A 26877-nucleotide genomic window follows, 5' to 3' on the forward strand; every position below is an offset into this window, starting at 1 on the left:
ATATGGTTTATTCTCGCTGAAATGAGTTTAAACCTATATTAATGACCTACTGTAAAAAAACTGGATTTTTAAAGTTAAAATTTTAAAAAAATCTTCAAGTGTGTACGTACACCTTAAATTTAATCTTTCAGAAATTCTTTTATAAAATAATCAAATTTCCAGCTTTAAATATTATCAACTGTTTTTAAACAGTATTTAATTCAGTTTTTAAACATATCTTCAAAGTCACTCTGTAACCTAAACGTCTCTAGCCGCTTTTGAAGTCGTTGAATTTCTTTGAGTAGAAACATTTCAATTTTTCAAAACATTACAGAGTTGCATTGTTTCACTGCCTCTGGTGAACGAGATTCATTCTGACAGTAGATCGTATCCGATTCAGATCCCATAACTATAAGACCGAGAGCTTTATTGAAAATCAGGTTTCTATACTATTTATTTTTCTTGGAAACGATTCAATGTACCTCCGTTCAGTCAAGCTGCCAACGCGTTGAGCGACAGCCAGCTTTGCTTTTTGCTGTCGGAGCCAAAGTAGCTCATTGTTTTCACTCTGACGTACGCTTGATCTATGCAGACTTTGAGACTCTGCCAATTCATTGAGACATTTTTGGTGTCTCATCGCGATGCTCTTGAATCTCATTGTATCAAGCGAGTACACTGCAATCTGCACATGATTGTTTATAGTGTTGGCAAGCTTGTCAACATTATGAACTGTTGCATTGCTGTATAAATTACATCCAGATAGCATTTGTTCTAAATTTAAAATGTTTTATTCTTATTTTAAATTACAGTGAACTCCCAGATATTGGCCTAATGTGGCGGAAGCGTGGGCTGGATAACAAAAGAATCAAATAGGCGGACGTTCTAACGGCTCTTTTCTATACCATCTTACACATATAAAAACACTCTTATTAAAATATATTTTTTTTGTTTATAATGGATGTTACAAAATTAACGAAAGATTTGAATTTACCACCATTCGTGCAATAAAGTGTTGGTACCCCTATTGAAAAAAAAAAAAAAAAAAAAAAAAAAAAAAAAAACATTTGACAGCTGATAGTTTAGAGTTAGTAAACATAGAGGGTCACACAACAGAGCACCGTGATAACGGTAGAATTAAATAAAAAACACATTTTTTTCCTTTAAATTTTTATATTTTTATTGAAACGTAATGTACACAGGATAGAATTAGATATGGAATAGCACATAGAGCAAACGGCCTCCACGGCTTTTCTCGCACATACGCACTCTTTTGTTGAAATTTTCCACTACAATTTTGCATAAATGTAACTGCATTTCGTACATTCAACAACGTTCAATTCTCTCCTTCATTGCACGCATCATTGTGGGCTTCTTGGCATAAACCTTTGATTTCAAATAACCTCATAAAAAATCCAATGGTGTTAAATCACACACTCTAGAAATTTTCAAACTGTGGCCACCAGACTTTCATTATTTTTGAAATATTATTCAACAATTGAAATGCGTTGTTCTATCGTGTAACGCTCCATTTTTACTAACCCTAAACTATTAGCCGTCAAATTTTTCTTTAAATAAGGGGGGGGGGGCGGCTAACACTTTACTGCATGAATGGAGACAAATTCAAATCTTACGTTAATTTTGGGACATCCTTTATTTTCTTACCTCTTAGTTCAGTGTAATACAAAATTGGAAACATTCCTTACGCGTACTGTAATATTTAAAAATCTATCATAAAAAGAAAGTCCAAGAAAAAAAATACTATACACATTATAAGAAAAAATTTATTCCTTATAACGACAACCTAAATTTAGGTACATTATACTAAATGAATATGTACACTTTTAAGATAACCATAGCACTAAAAGAAAACGTAAGTTTAATTCTTTTAAAGATTATTTAATTTTCTTTACTTGTTCAGAGGGGCGCTCCTTACACAAAATTGGGACAAACGAATGAAACTAACAACTGATAACAAACCTTATCAACTATGAGGTATCAGATTTCGTACACGAATGTGACTTTTTGTTTTTACAGACAAATTGATACATGGAATGATTTTATACATTATGTTTTATGGATATTTATGAATTAAACTCATGTCAACAATCAGTCACAAAGGATCACACGCTCATAGACTCGTTTGTAATTAAAATATGACTGTGTCCTCCCACGGTATGCGATTACAAAAGCTATAAACGACATGCGATTAATGCATAAATGATGATTTCTGATCTAATGTATTTATTAGGCAATAAATATTTCTTTCATTCGAAATTGTCTGACATGATAAATGTGGCGATTTTATCAGGTTAGAAGAAAGAACTAAAAGTGATCTCCCAAAAGTTTTATCGCTTACTATTTAATAAAGGGGAATTTGTATTTTAAAAGCGATTTTTTTCCATCCGATTAATATCAAATTTTGACACAAGACTACAATTGCAATCGAAAAATCACACACCAAATGTGGCATGTTGCCGTCATTGCGTTTCTGAATTATTGTGCTTATATGCTTGTGAAAGTACAGACCGACAGACATTCAGCTCTTATTTGGATATGGCTCAACAATTGAAAGATGTATACAATATAAATGGCACAACTGTGTATTGAATTTTATCCATTTAGCTCTCTTCATTTTTTAGTTATTGTGTTAATATATATTCGAACAGCAAGATAGACAGACTTCTTCTGAATAGAGTCCTCCCGCTGGTGTGGTGTGGAGACGTGGTGCCAGCTCAGGTGTCGTCCTCGCCATCTGACATCGGTTCAAAATTACCAGGTCCGTCCCAAAATAGCCCTAGTGTTGATTTAAAACGGGACTAACTAAACTAAACTAAATCTTCTGAGTAGATCTTTTTAAAAACATGAAAGAAATCTACAGACTTTATGTAAAGACCCTATATTAAATTTCAATTTTTAATCTCAGAGCGTTTTTGAATTTCCTTTGTCACAGACAGACATTTTCTAAAAATGTGTTTTTTGAACTCAAGGAGGTCTAAAAATGGAGGTTCATGAAAATTTCCAGTTCGAATTTTTGAAAGATTAAAATACTTTCTGTATATTTTGCGTACAAGTATTACAAAGGAAATGAATAGTTAATACATTTAATATCGAAAATCATAAAGCAAGTGTTCTATTTAACATAGATTAAGTCAAGTGTTGAAAATCAGTTTATATGACACGATCATTTTTTAAACCAAATGTCTACATCCGGTCTTGTACGTTTAGTGTTAATGTTGGCAGGAAATCGAGCTGGACACTTTAACATTTCTTAAGCTGACGTGTTTACGGAAATAGGAATGACAGTTGGATTGGTTTCTTTCTCGTTTTAATGTTTTGACAACACGCAGAGTTTTTCAGCTCTCACAACTTCAGCTGTCTTGTTCATTAACGTCAAGTGGGATATTAAGTTTCATGACACGCTTACATTGAGGCATAACGAAATTTTTAAAAATTTATTTTTTACAAGTAGTCAAGTTTCTTTCCTTATAAGCTACAATTGCTCCAAATGTAACGCAATAAATATACTGTTTCCTGCTGTCTTTAAATTTTAGACATACTAGTAGAGGTTTCATCGATTGTTTTTCAAAATATGCTCAATATAAAAGGAAATCCTAAAACAAATGAAAAATCAAATCTATCACTTCTCCTATGAAGACTAAAGTTGCTGAAGATATCATGTTTCTGACAATCGATGACACGTGATGTGATGTTATAATTTTTGTTTTTGATAGTTTAAATAAGTGTTCTAAAATTTCTGAAGACCTATAAAAGCAAAAATAAATCAATAAATAAAAAATAAGAACAAATAAACCATAACAAAAAAAAATTGAAATCTGCTAGCACAAATTTCAAGTTATCATGTGACTACATAATTTTTTAAGTCACGTGGTATCAAACAAACGGAAAACATCATATTCTCACATGACTCATATTTCACAATCACCAACATTTAGAAAAGCAATGATTTTTGACAAATCAAAATCAAATAATTTCTACATTTTTTTTTTGTTGTGGTCAGAATATATATATATATATATATATACACTTTCGATACCTCCCCTCGCTATTTCGTTTTCATTCTCATATTCCCATTTTTCTTCTCTGTGCTTCTTCGGGAGAGAATTCTTATGACCCTGCCCTTTATTGGCCAGATACGAGAATCGGGTATATGGCGGATATTCGCTTTAAGTTTGTAATTTTTTGTTGGCGATAAGTTTCCAAATGTGGCAACCTACTTTATTATTTTTTAATAACAATTAAAGTGAATAATTAATGAATCAAAAGCGATAAAATACCCGTTTTCTGACTGCCTATTTTGTGGCTTCAAAAACCCGAAACCAAAGCAACATCATGTTCTCACATGATAAAAAAAAATTCTTATACTAATATTTTGGAAATAAACTTTTGATGTGGAAGAGTTCAATTTAGTTAGGTTAAAGCTCTCTTTCACAACTTGAGCCGATTAAACTTCCATCACTGCTTGTGGGAAATATTTGTGGGAATCTGGTCTTTATAGGAAGTAAGCCACGAATACTTAATTTTTCGAAGTAGAAACCTTAATAACGGGAAAATGCGGCCAACAGATTTGGACGAAAATTTAGCACGAATTCTATTATCTTTCTACAACAATTTCGATTCAATGGATTTTTTTTAATTTGAAAACTAGTTTAATATCAAGTTTCAACGTCAAAGCGAGATTTTGATGTTTTACCACAATAACAAAAATAATATTGCACAAGTTAATTTTTACGCCATTTTAAAACTGAAAAATTTATCTTTTTAATGATATAAACTGAATTGCAGTTCAAAAGTTTTCTAAACTTAGACATTCTTTAAAAAATATTTTTGAGAATGTATTACAATATATTTCGTTATTTGTAATGAAACCGAAACCGTCTTTTTTTCCCCATCGTATATTTAATTGCGTGATTATCTTCTATTATTGAAAGTCAGGGAAGAAAGATTATACTTATTATTTACGACTATTTACTAAGATTATACTTATTATTTACGACTATTTACTAAATAATCCATGCCATTACTCTGTTCATCTGTTTTGTCCGGAAGTTAAGAATCTTCAATTCAAGTACTCCGAGACACTCACCTCAAATCGGCATTATTATTTAAGCAGATTACATAAGGAACCGAAAGGCGAAATTGCATTACCTCAGAAGATAATGTGCTATTAGATTACACAAACACTTCAATTCTTAATTGAATTGTGATAATATGGGACTGGACCCTACAAAAAAATGTTCATTTGCACTATAAATAGAACAAATATAAGGCTATAACCTCAGATTTAATATATATCACAATTTGATAATTTGAACTTGATGCTTTATTGAGAGAATCATGATCATCAAGTTCAGTATCAGAGATTTAATCAAAACGAAACACAATAAATATTCCTGGTGAACTAACTGGCTACTACAAAATTGGATTTGGTTTTGGTTTGAGGTTTTTTTGGCGCAAAAGGCAATCGTGGCTAAACTGCACCATACATATGGCTAGTAAATAACAAAAGACATTTCTGAAATATCAATTAAATTAAAAAATTCGCATAAATTTGATTAAAAATCCAATTTATAAAAAAACCTTTTATCGACATCCTCATGTTTTTGTAAATATCCTATCTCCGGATTTCGGATAAGAATAACATCTTCTTTTTAATGCATCAATAAACATTTATTTTAAAAGCTAATTTTATTATAGTTAGTGTCCCTCCCACTAGGGGGGGGCACCTCAAAAAATGAGGGTGAGAAGCTTCCGGTATGGACAGGCGTCTTTACTGTAAAGTTTTTTTTCTCTACAGTTCTCCGAATAGGCGTATCTTAATTCTAACGACCCTGCATAATAATACTTTGTATTTCCAGATATTTCAGCGAGTAATCCAGTTGATTTATTTATTAACATCCGTCACAGAAGTTACATTAGTTATTCGCAGAACAGTAACACTTTCTCAACAGGAAGAGGTGCCAAAATCATCCGTCAGATTCCCGTCAGAGGGATCCGAAATTTGAATAACAAAACAGAGGCAGGGCCAGACGGAATTCGCTGAGATTCTTTCTGAGGGCAAAGCCCCCAGTTCCAGTCTGTCTCCTCCACCCACAAGAAGACGCCGGGGACTGCTGAGTGAGCGACATTCGATTCGATTATGAGTGCAGGAGGTGCTGAGAATAGATGGAGACTTATTTTAGAAACGTTTTCACGGTTTATAAACACGAGAGGCGAAACCGGGCGCTTTGGGCAGAATGCACTCATCGAAGGAAGGGTTGGAATGAATGAGACGCGTTATGTAACTTCCGGATTGGTGGAGGTTGTTGCTGTTATTGTTTAATAACAAGTAATACAAGCTTCGACAATGGACATTTATTAAATTCATTACTGTTCAATAAGCAAATGCTGTTATATACGATAGCTGCAGCCTTACATTTTTTGATGATAAGTCTTCAAATAGTGGCTTTAACTGCTTTTTAATTATGAAAAGGAATATTTTTGCCAATATGTTTAATTTTTAATCCCCCAATGATATATTGAACAAACATGAAACAAACAAAAGCTTAGATAACATGTAAGGTGTGTTTATGAAAATTTCTCATGTTTTGGCAAATTAAAAATTTCAATAATTCGAAATTTCACCATCAAAATTTTGTAATTTTGTCTTTGGAATTTCAAAATTTCGGTAATGAAATTTTTACGAATTTCACTGGCCATTTACGAATTACGAATTTAATTTTAATTATTTTTCATAATATTATATATCTTAAACTGTTGGCTTCGTCCCCTACTCGCTTTCGCTCGCCAACTCCCGATGTTGTGCTATATTATACCCGGTGTTCGTCAGTTCTATTTAGCAAGTTTTAAAATTCCACTGGCCATTCTTTCATCGTTAAAAATTTAATCTTTCCATGGTGATAACATACATTTATTGAACAGCCTGCTTAAGATTCAAACCTTAAAGCCCTTAAGAGAACATTCTTTTCTCGTATCTCCAATATCTATACATTAACTCAATTTTTCACGATTTGCTGCTGGCGTAAGAGTTTCACTATCAGCTTTCCTTTTCAAATTGGTAGATTCTTGCTCAGTCGCTCTTTGCGTTTTTGTTCATCTCATATCTTTGGTCGGTCCATTACTGTTTTAAAAACAATGCGGAGTTGACACACGTATTGTTTAGGCGCTTTATTTTTCTTTCTTTTCACCATTTCTCCGTCAAGTGGATTATAATTACTTATTATGACGTAATAATAATTTTCAATATGTATTTCGAACCATCTTGGCAAAGCACTTAAATACCATGCCAGGTGATTCGATATCTACCAATAACATAGCGAATGAAAGGCAATGTTAATAATTTTTTTTTATTTAATCGAGGGATATATTTTTCATGGAGATCGTAGAATATATTTTTGTTAGGGAGAGCTATATATTTTGTATTTTGTTTCCTTTCTTGTATTAGTGGGAGATTTTATTTTGATATGTGAAATTCCACGAGTAATAGATCACCATCAAATCTTCCGACGATTGTAATCCTATTTTATTTTTAGGAATAATTTTTAAATCTGTAAAACAAATACAAGTTCTCGACTTCGTAGTTGACCATAGCCATGATTTTTCTTTCTGGGACAGAAAAAAAAATCACGATAGGCATATTACGGTTTCAGAACAGCACACCACACCTGCACCGTTTCTATGCAGTTTTCCTCCTCCTAGTATTATTGAAACTCTTAATGAGGCATCGAGTAGAAAAAAATAAATGAAATAAAGGAATTGAATTTATTTAAAACTGATAGTGTTCATAGGAGAACTAGAAATATGGGATTGTTTTCACTACTAATAATTGACACTTACTTTTCTTTGTCTTTAACAAACAATTTTTATCAAATAATTAGTGATTATGCACATATTGTACTAAAACATTATTTCCAATAATGTAGCACGGAATAAAATGTTATTGAAAGTATTGTACCTATGGATACTACACCAAAGGAATATGTACTTAAATGAATAATCTCTTCTGATTCATTGGTGAATAACACAATATGAAGGGGAAAATATAGAGTTTTTGTGCATAGATCGTTCACCAAAATTTTCTTAATCTAACTAGATTTTTTTTTATTGAGATTTATACAAACAGTTGCTTAATTCAATATTTAGTTTTAGGCAGTTTAAATAAATTAAACGAAAAAAGATTTTGAAATTCACAGTATGCTGAAAATAATTAGTTTTTTTGTTTTAAATCTTTCCTCTTTCATTTAGGATCCATTATTATGAATATCAGGGAATTCGATTTCATTTTTTTTGTTCAAATTAACTACTAAATAGCGTAATTAAAATAGGATCAAAAATTAATTAAATCAATCCATTGATTAATATTTAATTGTTGAAAGTATTTTCAAAAATGAACCGATGCCAGGAGCATATAAAAGCAGAAATTCACAGTTCTAGCACATAAGGAATGCGACAAATCGCCTTCTAAATTCTATCCTTCAAAAATGAAATAATTCAAAAATTAAATAAAAATAAACCAAGAAGATTTTCCTGGCACGGAGCAATTTTAAACAACATATAAATTTCGATGTTGAAATTTTCGACGATTATAAAACATTTCTTTGTATTCTTCATATATCTTTACTAATAATAAATATGAATGCGTGTGCGTGTATATGTGTGTGTGTGTGTGTGTGTGTGTTGTACTTTACAGGCCAGAGAATTTCATTTAAATCTACCAACGTACCTTGGAGGATGGAAATATGCTCCTCAAAGCGATTTTTAAAAAATTTAATTAGGATTTTAATTCATTAAAGTTTAATCTGAGTTTTGACCTTTCCCCAAGATAACTTACAAAACTATAACTGCACAAAAATGAATTTTGCATGCTTAAAAGTATAAAAAAATGTCTTTTTAATTATGCCAGTTTAGTAATCTTGGGAATTTTTATGAAATATTTGCAATTTTTTTTTAAAAATATTCTTTTGCCTACCAATAGTTTTATAGTGGCCCAGAAATTCAAATCGTTTTCATTGTTTCATATTCAATCATATGAAGAAGGATTCTGTGTAATATCTATTCGGTTCACAAGGCAGATAAAAAGTAAAATCAAAATATCTCGGATATTGGAAGATAGATTTTTTAATGGCGTTGTCATGTTTGCATTAGAAAGGCTCCTGTACATAAGAAACAGAAAAGACAAAAATAACACGACTGTATTATAAAAAAAATTGACGGAATCGTGGGCATGAAGTTATATCTAAAGAATTTATTCTGAAAATAAATATAATCAATATTCCTGGCGAGCTAACTAGACGCAAGTGATGAATAGTTAGTAAATAAAAAAGGAAGGCATCTAGCAAGAGTTTCTTTTGAGTTTCGAAAATATAGAATCGCCTCTAAGCCTTAAAAAATATCTCATTTATATATTATGACTTTTAAGGAGTTCAATATAAATCTAATAAAATTTCTATCTCTCACAAAAATAGTGTTTTTTTCAATGTTAAAACAAAATGAATGAAAAGATCAGGATTTTCATTAATAAATTACAAATTTTTAATCTACATTTTACAAATTCTTTTGTTTGGGAACAATTTTCAAAACTGAGATATCGCATATCGTCAACAATAAAAATTTACCATAATATTAATTAATCGTCTTAATATAGGAATGCCTCATATAATACTAATTAATTGCATTATTTATAGTTTTTAGGAATTTTTGTTCGAAGCTTGAAGGCTATTTTAGCTATTCAAAATTTTAAATACATATTCATTTTATTTATAAAAGTCTTTATTAATTCTATTAAAAATAAGGTCAACGATGAAAAAAATCAAATATTCTCAAAAATTGTAAAAATATTAGTATATTAATGTTTTAAAAACATATTAAAAGTTTTTTTTAAAAGAATTCGGTTTCGAATGTATTTCACCTTGCAACCGTTTTAAACATTTTAAAAGAACATCCATTTTTATTTAAGCAATCGCAGGAACGAATTATTGGCAGTTTCATTTAATTTTTTGCATAACGTTTATAACTAATTGTTTCATCAAAAAAAAGTTTGCTGTCAACTGTGAATTTATGTTCCGCATCATGGTATTTAAAAGATAAAGGTGCTGCATGTCTTGGTATGCAGCAATTAATTAAATATTATTTTGACAAAAAAAAGGCACCATTTGTGCACATTTCTTGTCGGTTTAACTTGAAAGTTTGCAGGACTCTCAAATTAACCAATTAGCACCTTTATTATTCTACAAACGATTCCCATATAATGCGGGGTAAAACTTCATTCGGTTTTTTTGAATATGCATTCGAAAAACTCGGTAAATTCGAGACGTTTATCTATACAAAACTATATAGTAATCAAATACTCTGACTACTTGGTTTCTTATAATATATTTTCTCAATACACACCACATTATATGAGAATCGATTGTACTAAGTTATTACGAATGTAATTGAAAATACTCTGAACTATTTTTTGATTTAAATATTAGGAAATAAATATAGTTCAGAAGAAAATATCAGAAATGCGGATTTAAAAACATTTCTATCTAACATTTGTTAACTTAGAATTTGGTTTTTATTTCAGCGTATATAAAGTATAGAGAACATTACAATCTTAAAATAATCTTGGAATTTTAATGAGAATGTATATTATGATTTATGATAATGTACTTTATGATTCAAAACTGGATTTCAAAAACCCATGTTTAAAATTATGTCTGTCAGTGTATGTGTATTTTAAAATTTCAAGAAAAAAAATGCAGTGCTTAAATCTTATATGTGATTTTATATTAATATTGGAAATTTTTATCAAAATTGTAGACCATAATCATCAAAGGGAGAATTATTTTCTAATTTTATAAATGAAGAATGAGCTGGATGAGTGAGATTTGTTATATCAAATCTGTATCCAATTTTGGACGATATCATTGACGGATAGTTTGTCTATTTGCCCTTAGTACGCACGTGAGCACGATAGTTCGAAATATAATAAGCTAGACAAGAAAAATTTGGCATGTCCTTTTATAAAAAGAATTGTAGATTTCTATCTATCTTTTTTTATAAAAAGAATTGTAGATTTCTATCTATATCTTCTTTTATAAAAAGAATTGTAGATTTCTATCTATATCTTCTTTTATAAAAAGAATTGTAGATTTCTATCTATCTTCTTTTATAAAAAGAATTGTAGATTTCTATCTATATCTTCTTTTATAAAAAGAATTGTAGATTTCTATCAAATTTGTACCAGTTTAGGTCGAAGAAAGAATTGTAGATTTCTATCTATATCTTCTTTTATAAAAAGAATTGTAGATTTCTATCAAATTTGCACCAGTTCAGGTTGAAGAAAGAATTGTAGATTTCTATCTATCTTCTTTTATCAAAAGAATTGTAGATTTCTATCAAATTTGTACCAGTTCAGGTTTCTCTATTCATTTGCGTTAAATCAGCGCGATAAATCCAAGAAGGCTACAGGTTACAAGAATGCAGTTCTATTTGTAGTCTTTTTATAAAAATTAAGAATCGTAATTTTAACGTAATTAATTAATTGGAACTAATTGGAATTAATTGGAACGTAATCAAAGTCTTCCCGTTGTTTCGTCATGCGCATATGAATTCGGTGACGAAGCGAGCTGTATGGATGAAGTCTGGTGTACGCATTTATCAATAAAATTTAGAAGTATACCAAATTTTTGAGCAATTTTATCAAGCTGACAGGCTTTATATACTAATATTTTGTGTATATGATTGCCACAGGCTAAAATCATTGCATTAAATACATGGCGTTTAGATGTAATCTCTAAACCAAGATCTTTGTGGAAATGGATATTTGGTTTTCTGCACTGTATTACAAATCTAAACAAAAAATGAGACTTTCTCGTATTATAGAAGAGAACGAGAAAGTCGAGGGAGATTAAGAATACGAATATTTGGTTTTCTTCAGTATACGAATGAATCTAAACACAAAATACGATATATAGTAAAAGAATACGAGAAAGTTGAGAGGAGAACACATCAACTGTTTTTAACTATTAGAAGGACGAATTAATAAAGACGGAGAAGCTGAAGTGGCGCAGTTACAGTGAAAATATCACTTTTCTGACATCTCATCTCAGAAAACAAGGCCATTAAAGAAATTCATAACAAAAACGACATATTTATGTGCATTTCATTACCAGAATGTGGCAATATATCTTCCAAAGGTCATTTCAATGCCAAAATTCTTAAATAATTTGTTAAACAGCAAAAATCCGAGAAGTGTTGGTTTCAGTTTTCGGTATGATGAAAAAGATACAAAACATAAAACTTAATCGAATTCACCTATTTTACCACTTAGATTTTTTTTTTTTTTTGTTCTTCCATTAAATTCTTTTTTACTTTTTCTTTTAATTCATCAAATTAAATATTTGATAAACATTTTAATGTGGATAAAATTAGTAATTAGAAATAAAGGAGCATGATTATTTTTCTTTCAAGTATTAAACTAGCAGAATTATTTCATTTAATTATAAAAACTTCCAATTTCTAAAATATAAATATAAGCAGAAAAAAATCAGCGCGTCGATGAATTTTTAATCTCTTCTTCTATTCAGTAACTAAATAAAAAAAAATTCCCAGTGGAATATCATGATTTTAATTGAGGAAACAACAATACTTAAATACCATTGACATTCCGATAGTTATGATGTGAGTCATCATATGCGCGTGCACTCCTTTTGCGACCTGAATGCTTTGAAAGTTTAATGGGCAATTAATGACCTTGTAATGATTCATAAGCAGTGAGAATTTTTGAACAAGTCAAACCATTAACCATCAAATAAACTTAAACCATTCTGCCATTTTTTCGTTATCTTCGATCTATGTGTTTACAGATTATTCGCTCTAATCATGTCCCAATAATTCATTTATTTAAAAAAATGCATTTACAAAGAAATGAAAACAAAATTGAAAATCCTAATTTGAAATTAATCTTATCTTATTTACCAATCTTATCTTTTTCTTAATTTTAACATTAGCAAGAAAGCGTGAACGAATGTCTCGATGGAACAGTAAATTTATGTGAATTTAATCATAGCAATTAAAATTTTGTTACAAATTGTATATCAAATTGCGCTTTAAGACATTTATTAAAATTAGAAAATAAATTTCAAGGAAATTAAACTGTTATCATTACTAAATCAATTGTTTTGAGTTTTAAAATAGTTTAAAAACATTTTTACGCGATATTTTAAAATGATTTAGATAAAAACACCCATAATTTGCTTAATTTTTAATTAAGTGTCATTTAGTTAATTCTTAAACTTTAGAAATTGGACAATGACCCTTTGCTTGTTTTGAAAAATTTGCATGCCAAATTTCATCAAAATCATACAAGAACTGCAGATTGTGCAAAATAACTTATGTATACATTTAATCCTTATATTCCCTCATGGCGAATTTTTTAAAATTTTATGTTACCCACCTAAAAACGTGTGAATTTTTATTAATAGAATATTCCAAATATATTTCTTGATTAAACTTCGTAAATTTCTCTAATATTACTTGACTTTTTTTTTCTTTTGTGTATACGAAGTATAAAAAAAAGATTGTAATCTTCGAAAAAATTTGAATTCGAGATTATGATGAATTTTACGTTTTAAGGCTCCTTAAATCGAAAAACATGTTTTCGAAAAGTTTCCGTCCATCTGTAACGTTTGTCTGTCACAGATAACTCAAAACCGCTTTGAACTAAATGGATGAAATTTATTATATGGTTTTTAGACCAAATGTACATTTTTTAATCCAATTTTGAGCAAATTCTATTTTGAGGAGGTCTGTCTATCTGGCTGTTCAAAAATTTCTACATTGTAGACATCTATCAAATTTCGAACCAATCCAAATAGGGGTTGACCGTCTGTCGTTCTGTACTTTCGGAAACATATAAACGCTCATGTAAATGATAACTCAAAAACTCAATGAATTAAACATATCAAATTTGGTATGCTATTCCTTGATTGCAATTTTAATGCTGTATCAAATTTTGGTTTCAATCGGTGAGAAAAATGAGACTGAAACGCAATCCGATATCCGGGTATGGTTAACCACAAGCTAGGAAATAATAGCCAAAACTCCCTAAGGATAACACTTAATAAATTCAGTAAAAATGCCAATTCTAGCCAAAGGTTATTATTTCGTAACCACTGCACTCCAGTGTCCTATAAGGCGTTCTTTGCCTTACCCAAAGTCCGTAACTTTTTGCTGTGGGTGGTGATGAACACGTTTATTAGAAGGTATATGAGAAAATTTTGAGGTGACCAATTCAACTGGTTTAATCAAATTTTTCACAAAATTAATATAAGTTCAAAACAATATTTATTGGCAATTCTACATATCTAAATAAATTGTGCATAACAGCTATGATTTAGCTATGACACTATGATTTAGCTATAACAGCTATGACACTGTGATGAAATTGCAAGCTGTGAGGCCAAATGATATTAAGAAAAGCAAGATTAAAGGACATGCGATTTTTTTTCCTTCGGATTCATTTACCGCCTGCGGGTGATGTCGCATTAAGAAATGGGTTAATTGTTGCTTCCTAATTAAAGTATGATTATTATTTGATTGTCTTAAATCTCCACTTCTTATATAGTATATATATTTGCGCGAAGTAGAGCTTAGAAAGAATGCTTCTGACTGCGCACTTCCTAAAGTACTAAGAAGTGAAGGGCAATTTGTAAAGCAGATTTTGGTCTTACTGCATCTCACTGAAGCATTTTTATTCTTCAGAGATCCCCTTTCAGCTAAAAAGATCTTGAATTTCTTTAAACAAAGGCCATTCAAAATGCTTCAGAATAGCTTCTTGTGCGTAAACAAGAGTCTTCTGTGTATCAAATTCTCATTTTAAAAAGAGAAACTTTTGTTTCAAATAATTGTGAAAGAACAAGAAGTAAATGATTGTAAAAACGTTTTAATAGTATTTCTGATATTAATTAATCTTCCTGTTTGAGATGATAAATGTTTTTCTAAAAGAAGAAAATAAATTCGCTTGTTGATTTAATTGCTAATAATAATTTAATTTTATATGAATATCAGTTAAATTTCGAATGCGAATATATATATATATATATATATATATATATATATATATATATATATATATATATATATATATTTCTTCGTTAACTTGGGAAATGTCTAAGACAATGAAATAGATTTTACATTTCTTTTATTTATATATTTCTTTTTAGTGACGCTTGTTAATTTTTTAGATCAAAAAACTTTACAGAACTGATCATTCTAGGGAATATTCAAGTATTTTGAAATATTTATACTTGAAAAAGAAGTTGTATAGTAATTCTGTATTGCTTTTAATCTGTATTGCTCTAATCTGTTAAAGTAATCATTTTCTCTGTTGTTATAATTGTAAAATCTTACATATGCTGTACTTATAATAGTTAAATAAGTTCTCTAAAAGCGTTCCTTAAAACGATCAGCTTGTTTCAAATTGCTTTAAAAATTTAGATGTCATTGACTAAAATGTGATAGAAACGGATAAAGGAAAGTACTCTTATTTTTGAAAGTAAATAAATAAATAAAATGCAGATAAAATTCTTGTTTCACTAAATATGTGAGAAAAATTTGTTTTAAAGCAAAGATCGATTGATCTCATAAAAAATTCTATCTTAATAGATTGTTATTTTTTTAACTATCATGTTTCATACACATAAAAATAATGCAAGAAGAGTTAAACCGTTAAAGAATCTGGTCCAACATTTTATATATTCTGAAATTCTGGTGATTAAATTATAAGAGGAATTTCATTTACCAAATTCATCGAGCATTCTGCATTATTGTATTTATATGAAAAAGGTGGGAAGACAGACACACGAATAAATTTTCTATCGATTAGTTTCTTTTCACACTTGATGAAGATTTAACTCTTCTGATTATAAACGAACAGAAATTTCTTTTTTCCAGCTCATTCCGTTTATGAATTATCGCACTGATTGAAAGATTGACAATTACAAAAATAGATTCCTCGGACAGAATGATCTGGAACCGGGAGATTCATCGAAATCTTTAATCTGAATATTTTGGCGATTGCTATATTTTAATTTCCGATACTTTTTTATTCCAGAAAATTAAAAACTAATTTAAAATTTTAAAAAAATCAAGAGCTTTCCCCTGGCGCCATCTATACACAAACTAATCAAAGTTTTAATCGCGTTACGATTAACAAATCTATTGAGAATCATTTTTATTGAATTCGTATTCGGGTATTTTTCTCATAAAGTATTAAATTTCGAGTGCTTATGAGTCTAATTTTTTAATTAATTTTGTGCCTTCAACTTCACATTGCATTTTACAAAAATTCTTAAATGCGCCTGTTGTTAATTTTTTTTTAAATTTAAACTAAATGTTCAAGTTTCGGACTAGTTTTTGCATGATAACATGGTAATAAGCTATTATCAAAAAACAATTTACTCACAATAATAGGCTTGAAATTTTTATTTTCAGTATCAGTGAAATATTTCTTATTGTAAAAAATTTCGAAGTCTTATATTTCTTACTTAACTTTTACTGATATTACATTTTGTGATTACAAATTCAACACATTTCTAATTTTCATAATTTTATTTTAATTTAATTTTTTATTTTTTTTATTCACTGAATAAAAAACGCATGTGATTAAATTGAAACCTCCCTCGTACTGGTAACCTAATCGATAGACATTTCAGCATTATACAAATAACAATAATAGCTAATCAAGTTATAAATAACTACAGACAAGTATAACTAATAAATTCAAATATAAAATAGAAGAATTGAAAATGAATTGATGCTTAATACTAATTTAATTTTAAAATTACAATAATAAATAAATTAAGATAAAAATAGTATAAATTTCAAAAAGTAATTATGATAAATGAATAAAACAATGAGAACTTCTGAGAACTGGGTTTTTTAATCTGACATTGAAACGATGTCGTTTAATGAAATGTGATTTACATTGCATCTGAACTGAAGATAGATATTTTCTTTTCTTTTTTAGTCTTGGATCTGATTTCAATATTTTATCATCGTTTCAGTTTAAAGACTTCCGGTGAAAAATGATGACATTAATGTATTTTAATGAAATAACAATACCTCAAAAGGTTTTAAAAACAAGTTTTGTTTTGTTTAAACATTGTTTTTAAACTAGTTGTGTAAATAAAGAGATAATATTTTTTTAAAAAACTTTTGTACTGAATGATGCCCTGCGTAGACACTTTCTCTTGATATCTGACACTTCATGTACTTTTTATGAAATCGTTGTAATATTGTTCTTTTTTTTGCTTTTATAATGCTGAAGAGAGAAAAAAAATTCTTAGCTGCTATTTAATATTCATGAGTTATTAAAAGCTTTAATAGTAAAATTTCGGTTGAAAGATTCTATGTCCCCTCATTCTTTCTGGCTTAATAGTTTTCTCATCACTTTGGTGTATATATTTATTAACTGACATATAAAAATAAGAATTATTTTAATAGATAATTTCAATAAAATAATTATATACTTAGTTAGCTCTTTGGTTAGTCATCTACACTCATGTCCAAAATTAAGGTCACAAAAATGTTTTTCAAAGTAATTCTAAATGGCTACCAATAAAATTTAAACAAATTATATTTTATATATTGTGGAGTACAGGTAACAGGATATTAACCTTTGTTGTGGGAAAAAATGTTGTTTAGCATTAGGTTTTGAGGAATTACTGAAATTAGACCCTTTAGGCATCTGGGACTTTTGCCTGCAATTTTGTGAATATTGCCTTGAAACAAAAAGTTTAACCTGTTTCCAGTGGGAATGAGCTCTCATAATCGTTTAGACGATTCCTTGAGTTGGAGAGCCGTTGGCATGCTTGAAACTGGGCAGTCTCAAGCGGAGGTGGCTCGATGGTTACAAGTGGCACCAAAAGTGGTATCCAGGTTGTGGAATCAATTCCAAACAAGTAGTACTGTAACCAGGAAGGCCAACCAAGGGCGTCACAGAGTAACGACACCTGCACAGGATCGCTATTTGGCATTAAGTGCACGACGTGATAGCCTGACAAAGGCTCCTCAACTTGATCATGGCCTTGCTGCTGCGTCTGGAATAAGAATTTCCCGACAAACAATATACAGACGTCTAGCAGAGAGGGCCATTTATGCCCGGCGACCAGTTAAATGCGTCCCTTTGACTGTATCCAACAGAAAGGCCCAGTTGTTGTGGTGCCGAACACATCAGTCTTGGGCACAGCAAGAATGGAGGCGTGTTCTTTTCAGTGATGAGCCGAGATTTACCACACAGAGTGACACTCGTCGAATCTTCATCTGGAGAGAGCGAGGAGCTCGCTATCATCCCTCCTACGTAAAAGAAATCGACAGATTTGGTGGCAGAGGAATCCTTATCTGGGGTGTCATAATGTTGGGCAGTCGTACACCACTGCACGTCTTCGATGCAGGTACTGTCAATGCACATCGCTATAGGGATGAGATCCTTGAAGCCTATGTGAGGTTATTCCGGGGTGCGTTTGGCCCGGACTTCATGTTTATGGACGATAGCGCGCGTCCGCACAGAACCCAGATCGTTGATGATTTTCTTGAGGAAACATGATATTCGAAGTATGGATTGGCCCTCGAGGTCTACAGATCTAAATCCATTTGAACATGTTTGGGATGGTCTCGGAAGAGCCATTGAACAGCGTAACCCCCTTCCTAATACCCTCCAAGAGTTAAAAGCAGCGCTTTTGGAAGAATGGGCTTTGTTGCCCCAAGCATTTATTGACACCCTCATAAACAGTATGAAAGCTCGTTGTGAAGCCTGTATAGCAGTGCACGTTGGTCACACTCCATATTAGACAGGCTTTTCCCGAGATAAATGCTTCATCTCTGATTCATAATGTAACTCTTTTTGATATATTCTGTTTCTTAATTCCCAATTAAAATATTTTCCATGTTGTTATGTGTCTATGTTCTTTCTTCCTCACAGATACCTCTGTGCCAAATTTCGTGGCAACACAGTGAATAGTTTTTCATTTTTCGCAGATTTTATATTTGTGACCTTAATTTAGGACATGAGTGTAAGTTAGCTCCTTTAAATTAAATTAAATTTGTTGTATTCACAAAATGTAAATGTTTACTCTCAAAAGATATTTTTTTTCTATTAACGAAGATATTTTAGTCTAGGATTGTGAACACATGTTCACATCTCATTGGCACAGCTATGAGCAAATTGTATACAGTTCACACCTCCCCTACCTGATTCAGTATGTGCATCTGACACTAGTGCGCATGCGCATTTGACATTGCTAAAGATATAATAATAAAAGATTTTGCAACGTATATCCCCCATCAATAGAAAACTTAAGAAGAAAGAAATTCTTTCCTTTGATGTTTAACTCTTCTGTTATAAACTTTTAAACAAAACAAAATTTTAGTACAAAAATCTGTTATTGGCATTCTTTTAACAGCGATAAATAATTAATAGAATCTCTGGTTAGAGAAAAAAATTTAGATTTGACACACTTTCTGGAATGTAACCATTCACATAACATAGCACTTCTCAACCATTTAATCATTTTTTCCTTTTAATGGTTTTCATTACCTTGAATTTTCCGAAGCGTGCCAATCATTCTGGCTTGATAATAAAATTGAGACACGAAGTTGATTCTCTTGAAAGTTATAGTTTCAAATTATTACTGATTTGATCTTTGAATTCCGAATAAGTATTTCATATGCAAATTAATTATTTTTGGAATTATAAAAAGAAATCGAAAGATATTGATATAGAAAAAACTCAGACATACATTCTCGCAATCGATATCTATTTTCGTTATAAAAACATGAAATATGCATGTACCAAACAGTTTCATCAAATAAAATATAACTTTTCTTCTGATAAGATAGCTGAAATAAATCATTTTTAATAGCATACACAAAAAAATTTCCAGGGAGGAAAATGCATTCATATATAATATTAAGACAAAAAAAAAAATTTAATTCAGAGCTAACTTTCATTTGTTCCTTCGTAAAAACGAACATATACATACAATGTGAAATTACAAATACATCTCATCATTACAATTACAACTCATCTCAAAACTGTCATATATAATCAATCGTTCAGATAGAATTGATGATACTAGGTCAGAGTTGCTGAAATTGTGGCATCAACGTGCATTTCAACTGAGCAATCACCTAAACTGTCAAGAGCACAGCATTTGGATATGATGCAACTTCACGTCTACTACGTGCAACTTTAACCAGAGCTGCCAAGCTGAGATCCGGGGTAAAATACATGCCAGAGCAATTCCTCATACACCAATTCTGTTCCTTAGGAAATAAGAAAATGATTTTTTTTTATCATCTTGATTCGTTAGATTCTTCCCAGATTCACTGGGATTTGGCATTAGACTGCTTGTCCCAGGATAAACTATTTATTCTTTGATAATGTCTATTCCATGTTCAAAAAAAGTCAGCGAAAATTCTCCATGCACTATTCCCAAAGGAATGCCATCATCAAATTGTTTTTTAACGTAACTTGGCAAGCCACGGCTACTTTTCACGCCGAGATTCAAAATGTTTTCATTCAGGAATTACCTAAGAGAATTCGATCGCTGTGCGTTGGCGCAGTGTGGCGCCAATTTGATCATCCATGGTGGATTACTGGTATAGCAATAGGAAATAACAGGTGACTAAGATAGAGGCAAGTGCTTCTATCTACAAAACACCTTCATTCAAGAATTTCCTAACATAATTTAATCACTGTGCGTTGGCGCAAGAGAGCGTCAGTTTAACCATCCATCCATGGTGGTTTACTAGTAGTAAAACCACAGAAGATAACAGATAAGTAAGAAACAAGTGCTTCTATCTACATAATATCTTCATTCAGGAATTACTTAACAGAATTCAATCAATCACTGTGCGTTGGCGCTGCAGGGCGTCAGTTTGATCATCCATTGTAATAGCAGGAAATAACAAGTGACTGAGGTAGAGAGAGACAAGTGCTTCTATCTACATAATCTCGTTTCCTAAGGACCTACCATTAGCTATAATGGATTGTGCATTATTTTTTAACCAAACTGTGTAACTATTAATAGCAAGAACGACAGATGAGTATGCCTACTATTTTTTATATATTTGTAAAACCTGTATTTTAATATTAATAACCAAAGAAAAACGTTATTTTCCTTTTCTCGAAATATTCAGAAATCCCCTTCTCGTTTGTGAAGTGTTTGCTTTGTTTAAAGTGCTTGCAAGGGAAGTGCATTGTTCATTTCAGATAGCTATTGAGAATTGGTTGAAATCTGGAAATGGTTGTATGCAATTATGAAATAGTCTGTGATAGAAGTATTAATGACCATTGTATGGAATGCAATTTTTTTTTTTTTTTTTTTTTTTGTCTCTTCCTCCCAAAAGAAAAACATAATATTTTTGTTTGAAAAATTTCTTTAAAAAAATGGCTAAATTTTAAAATTATGTTTGTATTTTGTAAAAGTTAAAACTTTCAATACTTAATTATTATTTGTATATTTTTTGTAAAGGCTTAGGTTCTTACATCAGGTAAAAGTATTTTGTTAAGGATGGATTTGGAATTGTGGATTTTAATGGCGCAAGGATGTGTGAAATTGTGGATTTTACTGCGCCAGGCGTATGATTAAAATGTATATAAAAATATTATGCATGTAAAAATTAAATAATTATATCAAAATTTACTATGATTAAAATGTTGGTATGTTGTCTTTTAAAGAGAAACCAGTTTTTTAAATTACATCATGATAAAATATTAAATAAAATGGTAAATACCAAGAGCTTTTAAAAATTAAAAAATATTTTGATGGGGGTGCTCATCTACCAGCATTTGCATTTCCTGCGATGCGCAGTTAAAATACGGTATCCGATGACATCCAAAATGAGGATTATCGATTAAAACATGAACAATAGTTAAATTTACTAAGCAGTTTGGGAAAGTAGGGGCTCTTTAGTCGAATAAAAGGCGTCGATGAGTAAAAATGTGGAACGCTTCACGATTTTGTGTGTCATCCTCGAGCAGGGGCCATGCTAATCTTCTCTGTATCGTTCCAATTTTAGTATATGTACTGCCGAAGCGAGTACGATATTTTATTAAGAAATTATGCTTTATTACGTAAGTTTTAGAGATCTGAAATTCACAGATTTGCTACAAACTGCAGACATATATCCTTAGATTTCAAGGAAACAGACCCACTTTAAAAAAAAACTGGTTCTGTTTGATGACCTGTTAACTGCCCAGTGTATTGATTGTGCCTAATTTTAATTAAATCTCATATTCAAAGCTTGATTTTCATGGTTCTTTCAACAAAATATTGTTAAACATCAAATTGGGATAGAAATTTTAGCTCTGTGATTTTAAAAACTTTACATCTGTTGTTTTATTGCACAAATGAAGTTTTCTAATATAAGGAAATCCAGAGATATCATGCTTTTACTAAAAAGGTAACTGTCTCAGTGATCTTTTATCAAATAGCACGTTGTCTGTCGCGGTATTTTAGTTATCACTTTTTATCTTTCATGTAAATAGCGTTGATATTCAACAAAAGCTTTTTTTCTTTCAACAAAAAAAGAAAATTACGCAATCAAATATATCATAGAATAATTAAAAAGGTTACATTTTTATATCAAAAAGAAAATATTTGAAAAAGACAATCAAACTAAAAAAAATGATATTCAAAAATAGGAAAAGAATTTGAAAGATAATTCATTAAAATAAATCTTTAAAAAGACAAGTTTTAAAATTTTAATTTGGTGTAATTGGTTTTATGAAGTAATATTTTCGAAAATTATCACACAATAATGACTTATTTCTTTTAATTTTTAACTAGTTAATACTCTAAGAAAAAATTTTTATGCCCTTTCACTTTTTTAAAATCACTTTCCCCTTAAAGTTTCTTTATGCCAAATTCTGCAACTCTGCCTTAATATGCCCGTAGAGCAGTAACAAAAAGACAGACATTCTTCATTATTATTTGTAAAAAATGTATGAACTATAATTGTGAAGGATGATTTTTTAAAATATTTTATTAGATCTAAGGATTTATTTTGTTTCAAATATAAATGTTAAAATTCATTCCTTTTCTCTAAAATTTAAAAAAAAAAGAATTTTATCATAAAGATGTAAAACTGTAATTTTTCCTAACAAATTCTCTTTGTTTGAATTGTGATAAACATATTTTTGTAAAATGAGATTTTTTCATATTCGTTGCAAATACGTTTTGGAATAAAATACTGTGAATAAATTTCAAAAAATATGTTTTAAAAAATATAATACCTACCCAGTTCCCGAGAAGTTAACCACATTTTTGGCCAAGAGTTATTGAAAAATATTTAACATCAATTTAAATAAATATAATTATTCTTTATAATTATATATTTAATATATTTTCATTGTGATGTTCCTAAATTAATTAATGTGCAATGTATTTTGAATGTATATATTGAATTTGAAATGTATTAGCGAAGAAGGAATTCTGAGCTGAATTTATAAGAAAAAGAACTTTGACCGAGAGATAACATTCTCCCTCTTACGGCATCTTTTTTCATAAATCATACTTGAATAATTTCATTTCCATAGCCGTTACGTGGATTATATAAAAATGTATGGTTGGCTTAACACAAAAAGCAAATTTTGCAATACTTTTAATGAAATATTTGGAAGAATTTAATAACTATTATATCAAAAAGGTTTATATAATAGTTATAATTCTATCATTTAATTTATTCTATAAATTTATATAATAGTACCTTTACCTTTTAATTACCTTTGATTGATAAAATCAATGATGCCTTTCTGACTTTTTATGTTGCTAAGAGTATAATGTTGTTGAGGTTTTATAATCCCTATCTATCTATACTAGTAATAAGGCAAATGTGTGTGTCTGTGTCTGTGATTACGTGTATTGGTTGTGTACAGGGCGGACATTTTGACTCAGAACAACCAAATTTATCAAAGATATATTTTAACAGGCAGACTCCTCGGAGTGATTTTTTTGAAATTTTAAATAGAAATTTTATTAATTAAAAATAAATGAGTTTTTGATGTTTTTCTGCAATTACTCCCGATAATATTGATGAATAAAACTGCCTTTTACATCTTTTTAAAGTTCAAAAATTGTTTTTAAATAATAACAATATAATTATCGTGCAAATGTTTCCTAAATTTAGGCAATTAAAAAAATTTGTATAATTTTCAACAACAGATTTTATTATAGTTTGTTTCCATTGCCCTGTCAAGTATTTAATCGCGTTATCTTCTTCCATTGTTGAAAACTAAGAAAGATGGTTTCTGCTTAGAATATATATAGTTGACACAAGAAATGAAAAAAATGTACTTAGATGGTACTGTGAAAGTTAGAAGTCCGATTATCCTGAAAGCTATGTTTTTAATAGCATAATGATGTGATAAATTTTCTTTTTTCTGAAAGCAGAAGCCAAATTCGAAAACAGTGAAGATATTGTGCATTTTTAAATTCGCTTTAATCCATCCCGGGAATGTATAATTTATTTATAAGAGGCTCGGACAAAACATGTCCGTTCACAGCAATAGATTAGGCTAGAGCAGACAGAAATAAATTATCACTGGTCATGTATCACATGAGATATGGATAGGGAAAATATTTTTTCACAGTGCTAATATACTATTAAGATTCTGATAGGGATATCTGACACATGTCAATCACAAGCAAAAGAAACACAGGGATCTTTAAAAAAAAATTTGTTTAGATCAGCAATTTTTATCCTTTCACTCGGAACGTGGGAACCGCTGACTGAAGCATTTTACAAAGCTTCTCTTAAATTAATTAAGTAGAAAAGGTAGAATGGGATCAGGAAACAAGAGAATATTTTAGAATGAAGTTAATATGGGCTAAATTAAGATAAAACTTTGGAAATTAGTGTTGAAATTAGAGTTTAAAATACCATTACATACATATAATGAAGAGAACAAATATAAGGTCCTTGAAATAGCACGGCTTTAATGTGAGTCATATTTTAATGATTAAATAGTTTCTGTCGGGGTAATTAAGAAGATTAAGTTATTCAGAATTTAATTAACATAAAATAAACATATTTCTAGAAAAACGAACTGATCGCCAATGGCGGCTTGCTAAAAATGTTCGTCTTCGACCTTCTGACTATCGAGCGCTATTTCTTTAAAGTTTTTTTTAAAGCATATCATACAGGTTTTAGCTCTTCAACACTTACGCAACCTAACGTGAATTCTTCCGTTAACCAACGCAATTAATCTTAACTGTAAACGAATGTTTAACAGGCCGAAACAACCTTGCCGTTGCCAACTGGGTCAGGGGAATATGGATTGGCTGGGGTCCCAAATTTGCGGGAAGACTAGCCCCGCTAAACAGTATCGTTTGGTAAACAACGCGGTGTGTTTAAAAGATGCCTCGTGTCTGCAGTTATGTGGGAGTTTAAATTGAAATTTCGCAACTTCCTGCCAGCACCTTAAGATACTTTTCAAACTGACTTTCCATCTTTATGTTTCTGCCAACAAATAACAGAGAATGATATAGTGAATATAAGTATATTGACATTCTTGTGATAGTGTTATATAAGAGCCGATTAAAATTAAAAAACCCCTTTCTATTCTTTAACTTCTAAAGAATTTTCTGGAAAAAATATATTTTTAATGTTTTTTAACTATTTTATATACATTTTTTTATCTGTCTATCTTTGTATATGTGAATATGGTGATAAAACAATAAACAGGAAAATTTTGTATGCAGTCTTTATACCAAAATTGTTTATATATATCATATTCTTTTTGTGTGTTCGATCTGTCTGCTAGACTTTGTGTGCAATCCGAACACAATTATTGCCACATTCGAGGAGATGAAATTTGACATGAAATAAAGAGGTGTATCAAATTTTAAACTAATCACTCAAATGATTAATTTTTTTTTCTTTCTATTTACCGATGGTGCACAATCATTCAAAAAATACAGACATCTAAATTTAGTACGTCATCTTAAAACAAAAATTGCACTTCAGTATCAAATTTTTAAATAAATTCATCCTAAGGCAGATGTACTTTTCCAAATATATATTTGATTTAATTTTTTTTTATTTCATAACTTTGTATATGAAAACGAAATCCATCATATCCAAGAAAATCGAGATAAGTTTTTAGTTTTCGAACTGATAAATAAATAAAAAAAAAATTACTATCAAAGTCTCATGTATTCTAAAATTAACTTCAATGCTCATCAATATTATTTGTTTAATAATCAATATTTTAAAGCAAGCAAATTGGAAGTTAATATTTTATTTCAATTATACAACACAGTTCAAAGTAAGCTCTTTTAATTTGTTTAAAATAGATAATTATATGAGAATGCAGAAGAAATGACAGATGTTTTCTAAAATAAAATCGTCTGTTAGTCTTCATCGAGCGCATTCTAAAGAAAAAAAAATATTTTGGGAAGAAAGACTTTTAATAAAATTATCAAACACTAAACCCATCAAAATATAATAGGTAAATGTGGATATTAATGAGCTGAAAGTCGACAACTTCTAATTGGTTCTTGTATAGTCATTTGTTTCATTTTGGACTTTGAGAATCCTGTTTACTTGATCAATATTTCATTAAGAGTTTCATTTCACAACCGTGTCATCTTCAACTTCATCAAAAAATGCTTGCACAGGTTTATCCCGCCTGCAATGATAACTCTGCTCTTGGACAAAGGGGAGAAAGCTGGCCTGAAATCACAGTATTAGATTCGGAACAGGAGAATTCAAAGATAGATTCCAACAAGGATTTTACCATGTTTGAGAACAAAATGCAAATTAATGCGTTAGAGCTAGTCTTCTTCCCGTTAATATGTTGTGGAACGCAATGCTCGCATTCCATCTCAA

At 30.1% G+C, this 26877-nt stretch overlaps 1 protein-coding gene and 1 non-coding gene across 5 annotated transcripts in view; one reads left to right on the plus strand and one right to left on the minus strand.

The window, feature by feature from the left end:
* Nucleotides 1–26877, plus strand: part of LOC129987865 (nucleolar protein dao-5-like) — a 105791-nt gene that overhangs the window by 24662 nt on the left and 54252 nt on the right. The window contains exon 1 of one of the 4 annotated variants that reach the window (XM_056095837.1): nucleotides 20918–21090. The exons of the other annotated variants lie outside the window; for them this stretch is intronic. The gene's annotated coding sequence lies outside the window, so the exon portion shown is untranslated. Of the gene's footprint in view, nucleotides 1–20917; nucleotides 21091–26877 lie in introns of those variants that run through there. 4 annotated transcript variants of the gene reach the window in all.
* On the minus strand, nucleotides 21983–22089 carry LOC129989527 (U6 spliceosomal RNA). Its single transcript, XR_008785792.1, has one exon. It is a non-coding gene; the product is annotated as a U6 spliceosomal RNA (small nuclear RNA).

The sequence above is a fragment of the Argiope bruennichi genome, chromosome 10, assembly GCF_947563725.1.
Source record: "Argiope bruennichi chromosome 10, qqArgBrue1.1, whole genome shotgun sequence".
Taxonomy (NCBI): domain Eukaryota; kingdom Metazoa; phylum Arthropoda; class Arachnida; order Araneae; family Araneidae; genus Argiope; species Argiope bruennichi.